The sequence below is a fragment of the Camelus bactrianus genome, chromosome 22, assembly GCF_048773025.1.
Source record: "Camelus bactrianus isolate YW-2024 breed Bactrian camel chromosome 22, ASM4877302v1, whole genome shotgun sequence".
NCBI lineage: Eukaryota > Metazoa > Chordata > Mammalia > Artiodactyla > Camelidae > Camelus > Camelus bactrianus.
The window spans coordinates 19,048,191-19,062,036 of NC_133560.1; the positions used below are offsets into that span (position 1 = coordinate 19,048,191).

Sequence of the window (13,846 nt, forward strand, 5' to 3'; positions counted from 1 at the left end):
TATGAAAAAGAATGATGATTGGACCAATATATTTTGAAAGCCTACGATGATTCTTTTAGCCTACTGGTATCTGCTTTGGGGCAGCTCATGTATCTGAGCCAGGGTCACAGACTCAGACCTCCCCTGGGGCTGGTGGATTACTGGATGAAGAACATCTGCAAACGTGCCATAGGGAAGAGTGGGCACTTAGAAAATCTGGAAAACGTGCATTCTCCTTAGAGACATTCAGACTCATATTTTTCAAGCCATGTGCTGACCAACTGAAAGGAGTGGTCGTTCAAATTCAGCCTCTGGTCCGATAGTTTGGCCCCTAAAAATATTAGCCTGTATGTAACTTGTTCTGTATGTAGCACGGACCAGCTCTTCAGACCGGTAAAACACCCCAAAATTTTATTAAACATTTCATAATTAATGAACACCAGTCTTAAAAATGGTATGAGTTCAGCAGGAACATATATCAAATATGACACTAATTGTTCTTTAAATATACAATAGTGTTTTCCAGAATTGAGAAAATTTGCCTTAGGAAATGACTAATCTTAGATATTTATTTTCAAATGAGTCTGAGGATGGACATTCTACATTTCTCAATACTTTGCGTCTCTTCTTTGAAAAGCCCATTATTAGAGAAAGCAGTATAAAGATGGTACAGAGGAAATCTAGGAAGTGCTCTTTATTGTTAGGTAGTTTGCCCACATAGTTTTTGTAGGATATTTACTAATTGTTACAAGAAACACAAAAGGTATACTTAACGTCTTCCCTGTTGTCATGGAGTTTACTGTTTGATGGAACATCCCTGCCAGTTGTGTAAAATGAAGGTGTAGATACAAATTTGCTGTTCTAGACTTGACATAAATTTGTATTACTTTTAAATAAAATGCCCCCCTACTATTTGTATATCCAAAGCGTTACTTGCAGTATTTTTTGCAATAGTATTTTTAATTGCTCCCTTTTTTCTCATTACAAAATACTTCACCATTTTCCTCTTGACCTCATTCAGAGTCTTAAAATAGATTATAAGAGTGATGGTAAGTGCACTTACCACGTATTTAACACTCAGGATTTGCAGGCCGTTGCTCTAAGTGCTTCACAGACATCATTTAGTTTGATTTCTTATCGGCACCGCTATAAAATAGACATTTTCATCTACCTGTTACAGAAAAGGAGACTGAGAGAGGGCTGAATAACGTCCACAGTGTTGCAGAGCTAGAAATGCCAGGTCCTGATGTAAATCCAAGACTGGTTCCAAATATTATCCCACCTCTTTTCCAAAAATGTTACTTTTGTGTCTTTCGGAGTCGCAGTTGTAAATCCAGGAGACCGCTCCTGTTCTGTTACAAACCTTTCTTATTTCCCCAACTCATTAATCTTCTTGAAAATTTACAGTGTCTCAGAGTGTTTCCTCTAACTGCGAACTGACTTTAACTCACAATTCTACTATCCTGTAATTGACTGCATTTTAAAGGCAGTCAGTCTTAATGACAATACCACGTTTAACCCCTCCTTACAGATTTCTGCTTTACCATGGTCTGAATGTTTCACTGATCTATATTATAGGAATGGTAGAGGGGTGTATTAGTCATTTAATTGGCTGTTACCATTGCTGAGTTTTAAATTATGCTTCCAAGGGAAATTGGCCTCAAATGCGCACATTAGAACATCTGTTTCTAATCGATAAACCATTCTTTTGTGACTTTCTTGAATCAATGTTTAAAACCAAGTTTCCTGACATCATCACTCATGCTTGTGTGTGATGGCATATTATCCAGCTATCCAGTTCCATATTATCCTTCAGCAACTCTCTATGCTAGACACAATTATTCCCATTTCAAAGACCAGAAAACTGGCCTTCTCAAGGGGCATAATTGGCAAACGGTGAGCGCTGGGGTTTGCACCCACGTCCGAATGGCTGAGTGACTCCCCGGACATGTTCTTTCCTCTCTGCTGCCCTGAAACCAAGAGAACTCATATTCACACTTGGTTTTTGGTTTTTTTTTTTTTAATTTTTAAATTTTATTTTGACTTGTGTTCATTAGCCACGTTGTTTCCCTTGAGGCTGTAATGAAAAATAATCTAAAATGTGAAGACGTGCATTAGAGAGACGAAGGTTGCACTGAAACCCCTGCAGCTATCCTGGCACCGGGCACGTGTGCTCACTGTTCTAGACTGAGCGGAATAAAGCCCTAACCTCCAATGAGTTTTAGTTTAACCTTGGACAAAGTTACCATTGGTTCAGACCCGGGTGGGGCCTGTCACTCACTCTCTGTGTCAGTTGGAGTGAATCACTTCACGTCTCGGACGCTTGCTTTCCTCATTTACACAATCACAGGGGCTGCCTACCATCAGCCCTGAGGACACGCCCCATCCGTAGAAATATTTTCTTGGACTAATACAGTACTTTTCAAAATTAAGGACGTTTTATTTTAAAATGTATATTTCCTAGTTATCATTTAGAAAAGTCTAAATGTTAGAAACACTGGGCCTGACTTCCCACATGACAACTGTCAGCTGAAGCTGAGACAGGGATACCCTGTTCCGACAGGGTGTGTTTTGCTCATTTCCGCACAGTTCCCACCATTCCCTGTTGCCTTACGTAGAGCTGACTCCTCCTGCTGCAGAACCCTTAAGCCTGACCCTCTGGGATCTGGCTTTGTGACACATCCATCAGATTTAACTGCCATGTGATGTTAGCGCTTTGTTTCATATGATGTCATACTGTGCTCTGCAGGTTTCAGTGGACAAAAAGTCAAGTAGCTGGCCTGGAACTGAAGGTCCACCACTGCTGGCCTTCATCCAGCCTTTCACCAGGGCTGAGTCTCAGCAAGTTTTCTTAGCACTCGTGTTGCTGGAGCCACCTTACCCAAGTGCCCTGGCTCTGAGCACATGCTCACAGTGTTCTCTGCTCAGTGGAGAGCCCTCCGAGCTGCAGTCTGTCTCGCAGAATCTTGCACATCCTTCATCCCCTGCTAGTGATGGCTCGTCTTGATATTCCAGCCTTGTTCCCATCTCCCAGCTTGGAGGAAATGATAGCTCATTTTCTCCGCAGTAACTACTTCACCTTCCAATTATCTCCCTTAGTGGAGCTCTTATAACCCAAGTTATTCATACTCAACCCACAGAACTGTAATGATAATAGAGGTAAAGTTTGTAAGATGCTTACTCCGTGCTAAGCAATATCTGTGCATTGTTTTCAGTCCTCGCATCCATGCTAAGTGGTAGTGGTGGTTGTGCTGTTAGTCTTACGGAGGCTCAGAGACTTAGGGCTTTGCTTTAGTTGCTGGAGTTTTGATCCAAGGTGACATAGCTAATATCTTCCCACATCAGTGCACCTCATATCTGGGCTTTGATTTGAAGGCTCTCAAGGCCAAAGACTACATCTTTTTTTTTATTCTTTAATTTTTTTTATTGAAGTACAGTCAGTTACAACGTGTCCATTTCTCGTGTACAGCACAAGGTCCCAGTCATGCATATATATATATTTGTTTTTATATTCTTTTTCATTAAAGGTTGTTACCAGATATTGAATATAGTTCCCTGTGCTCTACAGAAGAAACTTTTTTTTAAATCTATTTTTATATACAGTGGCTAACATTTGCAAATCTCAAACTCCCAAATTTACCCCTTCCTACTCGCATTCCCCTGGTAACCATAAGATTGTTTACCATGCCAAAGACTACATCTTAGTAATTGTATTAAATACCTTCTTCAAGTCTTAGTAAGCACCATGCAGAATATAAGCTCTCTATGGATAAATTAATATTAATCAATTCCTTTATTGTCATTCAGGTACATTACAATTCAGAGGCTGAATACCTTTCTCACATTCATTGACCAAGTGATGATAAACCTGGAAACTCTAGGTTTTTAAATGTATAGATTATCCAACTCAAAATCCTTACGTTCTCTCCAACTCCCTATCGGTGGGAGACATGAGACATTGCATTCCTCTCAGGAATGGTATGTATTTGGCAGTTATTAGTCTCTTCTTTTCCTGCAAGGAAGAGACAGTCTCATATGCTTTGGAGGGTGGGGTGGGTGTTAGGGAAGACCAGGACGCTATTGAGAGAACAAATACGGTCGGTTGTGTCACCGCGATAAAGTGTGTCTTAATCACTTAAAAATAATTGCTCTAGAAATAATTACTCATTAGCGACATTATGGTGTTACACCACTACAGATGCCTTAAGTAACGTGAACGCTGAGCGTGACAACATTGGATGTTGCATCCCAGTGCTCTGAGAACGGTCGTCAACAATCCTGTTAGTAATTACCCGAAAGAAGTATATCTTTACCTAGCCGTGGTTGTCATTAAGCCTGCGCTGAAATACTTTAATGTTTATAGGCTGTATGACACCTCTTCAGTTGTTTAATTACCTTTAGCAACTCCTCAAGTTGCCTGTTTTATTAAACTAACATCCATTTCAAGCCAAATTAGCAAAGGTGTGCTCAGGCTGCAAGGGGATTTAGGCAGTGGCTTCAGTTGCTGGAGATTAAAGACAGAGGCTGCTTTAGTGCACCAGAAAGTACAGACCGTCACTGGGACCGTCCTGGGGCCATGCTCAGGGGTCCCCTCCCCATCTCCCTGACAGACGAGCCTCTTCTTTACACATCATTTTCCGAAACGGAAGTCTACCATCCACCCTGGGGAGCTGTTTGATTATTTTATAGCCTTCACTATCAGCCACGTCATCTTTCTCTTTAACCTAAATCCTCTGTGTCCTTCGTGTTATAATTTATGGCCACAGCCTCCTTCTTGGAGCACGGAAACAGTGGACCATCACCCCCGGGAGCCCTCCAGGCACATAGAGGCTGCTCTTATATCCATCGGTCGGTTCTGTTCTCCAGCCAGAACAGCCGAGCTTATTCAGCCATTTGTTAAACAATTAATTTTCCAGGGTTTAGTACTCTGTAACATTTTACTGAATTATGAAGCCATTTTGCCATATTTTTTTAGAGAGAGAAACAAACAGAGAGACAGAGAAAGCAGGATGGTGGGCTGGGGAAAATATTCCGAGCACGGCCACTCTGTAACCTGGCTGTCCGTCTTCTCATTCTTCCAATCCTGTTCCCATCTCCCAGCTTGGAGGAAATGAAATTATCCATATGAAAAAAGGCATTACACAGCTTTTCCTCCTGATACCTTCTGTTATCGATTTTCATTTTTCACCCAGGAGTTGGATGTGCTTGTCTTCAGCCTTATCTTTTTGCGATGTGCTGTAATAATATGTCAGTGACCTATATTGTAAATTGTCTGTCATTTCCAGCAGAAGTGTTAATGTTCTTTTCTTGTGAGCCTTTTCTGTTTCTCTGAAATCTTTAAAATGAGCCCCAGGTTTCTTTTTTTTTTAATGGTTCACTTTATTTTGCTTTAATTCTTTATTTAGTCAATTCAACTTCTTACTCAGTATGCCATCATTTGGGTACATGGCAATTTTTATTTTCTTTCCCTCTTTTTTTCAAACTGCCCAGCATGAGAGATGTGTTTTGGGGAGAGCGTTTTAAGTACTTTTTTTTTTTTTCCAGCATAGCTTCTAAATTGCTTGTGTTAATCAGTCTTCAGTTGTAAGGGGTTCTCTGAATTTCCGTTAACGCTTCTGAAGAAATGAAGTGATTTTCACAAGGAAGGCAGAGGGAAGTTAGTCTTACTGTGTTTGGATGAGACTCTCAGGGTCATGCTTGCATAGTATTTTGAGTAAGTAATTGTTCAGAGGTCAAGAGGACCTTTTTGTATTACAACAGCTCCTCTTTGTGTGTTGGCTCAAGGTCACACAGCAAGAGGCAAAATCAAGACAGACGAGCTCTCAGGACCACTCGTCTCCCAGGTGTCTGTCCTTGCCCTCTGTACCCCTACGTCTGCGAGTCTTCCGTGAGACAAGCAAACACTGTGCTCACCCCCCTCACTGTCACATCACCATCCAGAAAGTCTGTATGGGTTTATAATTCTCCTGGCAGCGTGCGTGCGTGAGAGGGGCTGTTTCCCTGCAGAATCTGTAGTACTGAATATCATCATGACTTTCAGTTTTTGCTGATCAAATGGGCAGTAATCCTCATGGTGTAACTTTTTTTTTGTCTTTTTTTTCTTACATGATGGTTTTAATTTTTAAATTCGGTTCTTCCAGTTTTATTGAGATATATGATTGACATGCGGCACTGTAGAAGTTTTTAATATAAACTTGTGGTTTCTCATGGTATGAAACATCTTTTCCACAAATTTGGTACCTATGGTAGGTGAAAGGCTTAATTCTTAAGTAGTAAAAATGCCACTGAGATGAGAATCTTTAGCTATTCGAGATCGGAGTGACAGAAAGGTCTGAGATGGCGGTGTCGGTGGCTTTTATTGGAGTCTGAAGCACAAGCTGAGTTGCCAGTATGTGACAGGAGGCAGCTCTGAGTAATTTATTTTTCGTGTTTGAAAAAATAACAGCCGCAGTAACAACAGTAAAACCCATTTTGCTTTACTGGTTGAGGTTATCACAATTGCAACCATGTACTGCAGGGGAAGTGCGTCTGAGGGCATGTTGGAGGCTCAATCAACCACAGAACATGTTTCCCCCACTGACCTTTTAATAGAGTGTATCTTTTTCTTAGACATCAGATGTCAGCTGCTCAAGGAAGGGGTGTGTGTGTGTGTGTGTGTGTGTGTGGTGATGGTAGAGGAGGGAGGTGGTTTAAAGGTCATTTCAGCCCCACGTGGATTTCTCTGATGGCCGTACTCCCGCCAGAACTTCCGTGTTGTTGGGCCAGCATCCAGCACCAGCCTCTTCCCTTGTCCAATCCTGTTTCCTCTCCCTTTCTTCTGCAGGTAGTGATCCCTGATGAGCATCCTTCAAGGTCTGCTTCTGGAAAACCCAATTTAACATAGACTCCCTGAGACTCATAGGGAGGCAGAAAATAATGAATAAGCAAATACATACACAGACTAATTTCCAATAGTGACCAGTGTTACGAAGGGAATAGAAGGAGATGGGACAGTCAGCAGTGGTCAGGGAGGAAGGACTGCTTTGGCCAAGGTGGGGGGAGGAACCTTTTTAGATGGGCTGTGACAAACGGAGACTGGAGTCATCAGAAGGCAGCAGTTCATTTAAGTTCATTCATCCCCTCCCTCATCCCTAAAATCCCAAGACAAAGGACCCAGGAACGGAATGCTTTCAATTTTTTTTGACAGCCTCCCTAGAGACACTTCCGATTTTAAATACATTTCTGTAATATATTCTATCAGTCAGGGGCCCAACAGGAAACAGATGGCATAGTGAAAATGGGCTAATTCGAGAAGAATGGAATAAAAGGGTAATTTACAAAGAGAAGGAACAGCACCCCCTCCCTCGCAGAGTTAGGACCAGCCATTGCCGTGCACTCCCCAGCGTCCCAGGCTTGGAGGGAAAGAGGAGGAAATAGTCAGGGACCTGGGACCCGGTTCCCCTGGTCTCACTGTCTCCCCTCGCCCAGACTCCTGGTCTGCTCCCTGTTGGCCAAATCCAGCCTGAGGCCAGAGAACCAGGGAGGCAGTTTTGAAGACACCATCTAGTGTCCAAGGCCACAGAGCTTGGCGGTTAAGGGTGGAGGGTGGATCTGGAGAGGCAAAGGAAGACACCCAGCATGGATGTGTAGTTGACGTTTTAAAATAATCCTGGAGTGGCTGTGGAAGCAGTGACCGCAGACCCAGGTGAGGTTCCAACCTCAGTCTGTCCCCGACTAGCTATAAATTAAAAAAAAAAAAAAAAAAAAAAAAAAAAGTTAGAAGGCTGAAATAAAATTGGAGAGCTTATTCTGAAGTGTATGTCTCTGATGTGTCTGTTGCAAATCAAAATAAAATATTTTAAATATGTTTTAATGAATGCAGTGAAAAGTATCTGGCCTAGCTAAATGTGGTTTTAAATTGTGAAAACAAAACAAAACAAAACAAAACAAAAAAATCACTGTTGAAATCATTAGAGTCCCAGCTCTGTGTCTTTCCAGTTGGTGAGTGGACCTGGTTCAATGAAATCTCTTAAAGTGATCTGAAGCCAGATTGCAGTTGTTAGGTTGTGAGTCAAAAAAAAAAAAAAAAAAAAAAAAAGATTGCTTTTTCTCAGGGACCCAGGCTTCCTTTAAGAAATAACCTAGAAAGACGAGAGGGCAGTCTCATTGCTGAGATAAGCACGGGGTTTGTGGATGAGACCATCAGTAACATGGAGACTCACGGTAAACAAAGGACTGACTGTGGATCGGTGTGTCCCTGTCTGTTAATACTCTGAGTAGGATGTACATGCTCACAGAATGAGATCTTGTTCGATGCTGCTGTTTGGATTCCATCGGCATGTTATTTAAGGAAATGCCTTTTATAATAATACCTGAATTTGTAGCAGAGAAGCATCGCCTTTAATGGGCGGGGGTATCTTTGCAGAGAATAAAATTCCAGAAAAGCAGAGAGTCACAGAAAGCCACGCAGCTGCAGCAGAGTAGAAATGGCTCTCATCTGAGAGGCATGATTTATCAAATGGGAATATGATTGCTAACAATCTTACTTTTTTTGTTTTTGGTGATTACAAAGTTGAGCAGAGGGGCACGTGTGACACTATATGAGGACTTGTGAAGGGCTTTTAAAAACAATTATGCCTGAGTGTTGGGGATTTTCATTTAAGCTGGAGGCCTCTGTGGAGGTAAATCAAGAGCACAGGCTGGAAGGAAAGGGCTGGGGGAGACCTGCAATCTGGGGAGACTGTTTAGTGGGGCCCCTAGGGGAGAGGCCTGTGTTTGCTTGTCTGGGGTGGGCCAATCTACATAATTGGCTAAAGCAGACTGAGCAGCTGTGAAATACAGAGTTTGAATGTGTGGGTAAAACAAAATTACAAAATATACAGGGTCACAGAACGTGAGATGTATTTTCATAGCATTATAGAATTTTCAGGCTCATTTGGGATCTAAGAAATCGGCCCGTCCTCCAGAGATGCCAGTGACTTTATCAAGGTCAACTAGCTAGTTAGTTACCGCCTGGTCGTTAAGTATGTGGAGACAGCCTAGATTTAAGTCTCAACTCCACCACTCACTCTGCAACTTTTGGAAAAAAATTACTCCTACCATTCTGAGCCTCAGTTGTCTTACCTGTAAAATGGGACACCCCTCGTGTTAAATGAGATGATACATTTCAGTAATACTAGGTGTCTGGAACATAGTGAGTGGTCAGTTAACTGGAGGTATGTTTTTTATTATCAAGAATACCAGAGCTGAGGTCACCTAACTCCTACAGCAGTGTTCTGTCTCCTCTACAGAAAAACAAGAACAATCCCAAGAGGGGTATGTGTGAGAAGTCAGTTTCCCAACTAAAATAGTTGTAAGATACAAAATAATGTCAAGTCTTCTTGAAGATACTAAAACAAAAAAAAATTTAAGTACTTTTGGAGGAAGCGATGCAGATGGACATTTGAGCACTTTTCAAAATTTCTGTTAATACTCTCATGCTTAAATCTAGCCATTGGACGTTCCCCCCAGCTGAAGTCTTCACTGTCTGGCTTACAGCTCGCAAACTGTGTATCAATACATTTTTTCATAATTGACCTTTCTTTTAATATCCTAATTTTTCTCTGTTAGTGATGCCTCCTGATACTAAAGATTTCCTTTGTTCTTTGTGATTAGAGGAAGTTGTGTGTTTAAGGAAATGTACGTTTTGAACAAAGTAAAAGCTGTGAATTAGCGCAATATGTTTTAAATACAGTTGGGGATAAGGCATCTGATTTTCTTAAGAAATATACAAAGATGTTGGAAAAACGGTATTTTGGGGGAAGGGGGTGGTCTGGGATAACTGGGTGGTTGTCAAGATAAAGAAATCAAAGAGAGTAAAAGTCCAAAGTCACATCTTTATGATCCTTGGTTGAAATCCTGGTCAGTATGTCATGTGTTCAGGCCCATGTTTGACCATGTTAACTAGCTCCTGAAGGCGCCCTTGCAGGGTCTGCTGGAAGACCCCAGTGTGTCCCGTTGATGATTCGGACTTACTTCCGATTGGCTGGGGTTGGGGGGAGGGGCAAAGACCTCTATTAACCTGCTTAATAACTATCTTCAGTCATATTCAAACTTAGGCTGATATAGTAGCATCATGAAATCTTAGGTAATGACACTAGAACATATCAGTTACGGCTTTAATGCAAAATGCTGGCATAACTATTGTATGTCTTGATTTTGTAGACGCTTTTAGCGACTCTTAGAGCCATGCTACCTACTTAGTTTTCTTGCACTGTGTCAGTATTGTATGACATACATCATTTTTTGGATGACAGTGCCCAATGGCTAAGGATTAAAAATTTATCTAGAGATCTCTTATCCCAGTGGGGATGTTAGCATTCCCCAAAGGTGCAATGGTATTCAGCCCTGAAGAAGACACCTGTCTTCTTTTAACTACAGAGGACTTGCTCCCAGGTACATTCTGGCGGCATCATTGACTGTTTCCTCAGATTGAAAAATGGAGCTGTCTTCATATATGTCACAATGGTCTTGAAACTGAATCAGGATCCCTGCCTAATGAGTCGCTGGCTTCCCTTCAAAGACTCCTGGTAGTGGTTTTGAGTAATTTAAGGCCCATTAAGGACACTTATCAGGATTCAGAAAGGCATGTTCATGAAAAGCCCGTTAAGTGTATTTGTTGTATTGACTTATTCCTAGAGAAGCTTAGCCCTGTTATAAATGAGAACGTCCCAGAGGATAGATTTTGATGCTGATCATTGACCTTTTCTGAAAAAGATTCATTCCAGGGTAGCTTCTTCTATAAGGATGATTTTGACTTTTAAATTTGAGAATTTTTGTACATAAATTAGACACTTAATATAGAGAATTGCTTCAGAATCCTCAGTTTGCGACTACTTAGGACCGTGGCTGTCTTTGTTCTATGTTATTGTTGTTATTAATATTTTTTTAATCTTGGGTTAGTGACACATGCCAGCACCTGGCAAAATGCTTGCGATACAAATAAGACGAAAATAGATGTGGTTCCTGATCTCACTGAGCACCTAGAAAACATGCAGGTTTATTACATATGTTGGTACATTGTCTTAAAATTTGTTGAAAACAGTTTCATAAACACATGGCATAATGATTCTCTTTGCACATCTATGTGCAATCGCGCTGGCACACGATTTACATAATATTTTATGGCTCTGCTTTGCTTATAAGTGTGTAAATAGTCTATGTTTCTTCATGTGTACAAACATATATGTGAGTACTACCAAGTAACTGCTGGTTAACTGAGTTATCACTGTATTTCCTAGTTAGCAATGAGCAATAACAGAAGATGCAGAATATTCTGAGTTACAGCTTTCTTCCTACTTTTTATCATCTCACAACAAAGCAGGAAGGCGAGCTTTTTTTCTTTTTTTTTCTTTTTTTTTCTTTTTTTTTGCTGAGGGGAGGTAATTAGGTTTACTTACTTATTTGATTTTTCAGTGGCAGTACTGGTGATTGAACCCAGGACCTCAGACATTCTAGGCATGTGCTCTACCACTTGAGCTACACCCTTCCCCCTAGGAAGGCAAGTTTTTAATTCAAGTTTTCAGAGGCAACCAAGTCTTGGAGAATGTAATGACTTGTCCCACGTCATTCATCCTGGTCTGTACAATCAGGATTCCAAATGTATTGTTTTGGCTACAGAGTTTCTGCTTTAATCCAACAGGAGACACAAATGCTTATAAACATCAACTAGCACACATTTATAATTTTTTCTTTAGTTTTGCGAAGTATATTACAGCGTTAAAAAAACTGAAACATCAGTGTAATTGTGAATGTTGTTGATGTGAGAAAAACACTTTCTTCATACTTCATCTTTAAAACATGAGTAGAAACCCATCGCTTCTGCGTTAGCATTAGTCAATTTATTTTTCTGGTTCACAACACTAGTTCACAGATGTTAGTTGCCATGAATATACATCAGCAGAATGTGGGAACCACAACCTTAGGGGCAGTTGCAAATTCCACCTCACTTACACAGCCGGGCATCTGTTTATGGCTGTCCTCTTTTATCGTATGTGTTCCCTTGTAACTTTTGGGTTCATTCCATCAAATGAAGTGAATTTTCTCTAGAGTCTCGAGATGGAGATTGTATCTGCTGTCTTACGTAAATAGCATGAGAATTCCATATGCCCACCATGTGCCTAATTTTATTTCCTTTGAACGTTTCTCTTCTACACCATACAGATTCCTGTATGTTAGTGGCAATTCAGATTGTATCTACATGGTAAAAAAAAAAAAAAATCAGTGGACTCGTCAAAAATTTAGCCAAGTATCACATAGCCGAAATAAATTGTCCTTTTTTAAAACTCTGAGTAAAGAATGTGACTGTTAATTTTTGTATAATTTTTAGAATTTATAATATATAGGTAATTGATCAGTCCCATTGAAAGCAGAAACAATCAGTTTGATAACAAGAAAAATTCTGGTACTAGTTAATATAATGCTAATTGAATGGATTATAGTTTACTTACTGTTGAAAATATGAAAAGAATCCCTAAACCTAAGACACATTTTAGTTTAAAGAGAAGAGAAATGATGCAATAAAGTCACCCTCCAAATGAAAGCAAAACCAACGGCTTGACTCTTGTTAATTCATGTGTTATCCATTCAGTAGATACTTGCTGATTCCCTCATGCTAAGTAGAAAAAAGCCTGTGTCTTTCAATGGCTTAAATTTTACTGGGAGAAATAGTTTTTACAAAAGAGAAATGAGCAAGATAATTTCAGATTGTAATCATTGCTGGGGGGAAATGAACAGCTTAGACGGAACATTAGTAAAGGCATCTGCTTCGGGTGGGCTGCTTAGAAAAGGTCTTTCGGAGGAGGTGAGTTTTGAGCTGGAGGACCAGCTGTGAGGTCAGGGGACACATGTTCTAGGCAGAGAGAACAAAGGTGAAGGCTGGAAATAGTGAGGACTTGAAGCGTCAGAAGGGAAGGAAGGGTCAGTGGATTCAGGGCACAGTAGGCAATAGCCAAGACTTCTGGATTTTTTTGGAAGAGCTGCTAGCATTTTTAAAGAGAAGAGATAAGATCTGATCTGTGCTTTTCAAACATCTGACTGCTGTGTGGATCAGGGATAGCAGGGAGGCAGGTGGAGAGGCTGGGAGACCAAGATACTGTAGTAACATGGAGGTGAGGCAGTGGCCCCATAGATTCTGAGGGAGGCAGTGAAGATGAAAAAGGGCCAGGGCAGAGTAGCTGACTCCTGGTAAAGGAGAGGAAGGAATTTAGGATGAAGACTAGCCCTAGGATACTCACTCATCACTAAAAAGAACAAAAATTAACAGAGCACAGACCTTAACAAAGCAGTCATCAAACTACAGCTAAAGAGGCATGAACTCCATACAGTAAGTCAATTGTTTGTCTCCATCCTACCATGGGGGAGTGGGACTCTCACACCTAAGGAATTTCCTAGAGTCAGTCCACCTGGACTGCTCGCCTGAGCTCTGTCCAAGACCCTTTAACGAGAAAGGCTGAGCTGTGAGCTCTTTCTCCCAAGCTGGGGCTGCATTTACTTCTCTGTTTCCAACATGTAATACAGTGTCTCTTAGATTTGAGTTAAGCCACAGTTGGTCAAATTTAACACTAATTTCTACTCTTAGTTTTTTTTTTTTTTATTCCAACAGACATAAAGGGTCTATTATGTGTAGGTTTTCTTTTATATTCTTTACATAAAATATTACATTAATTCATACAGAAGCTGTATCAGGTAATTATTGTTAATAATGTCTCCTTTCATAGATGAAGCAACTAAGCTTGGTTAGGAGATATTAGCCATCTTGATGTGTATCAGTGAGGCAGGATTAGAATTCATACCTATGTCTGTTGTGTTTTAAAAGTTGTGCTTTTTCATAACATTGTGCTGCCTTGTT

General features: G+C 40.7%; 1 protein-coding gene across 3 annotated transcripts in view; it reads left to right on the forward strand.

Annotated features, from left to right (window-relative positions):
• Window positions 1-13,846, forward strand: part of GABRB2 (gamma-aminobutyric acid type A receptor subunit beta2) — a 206,709-nt gene that overhangs the window by 83,212 nt on the left and 109,651 nt on the right. The gene's annotated exons all lie outside the window — the stretch shown is intronic.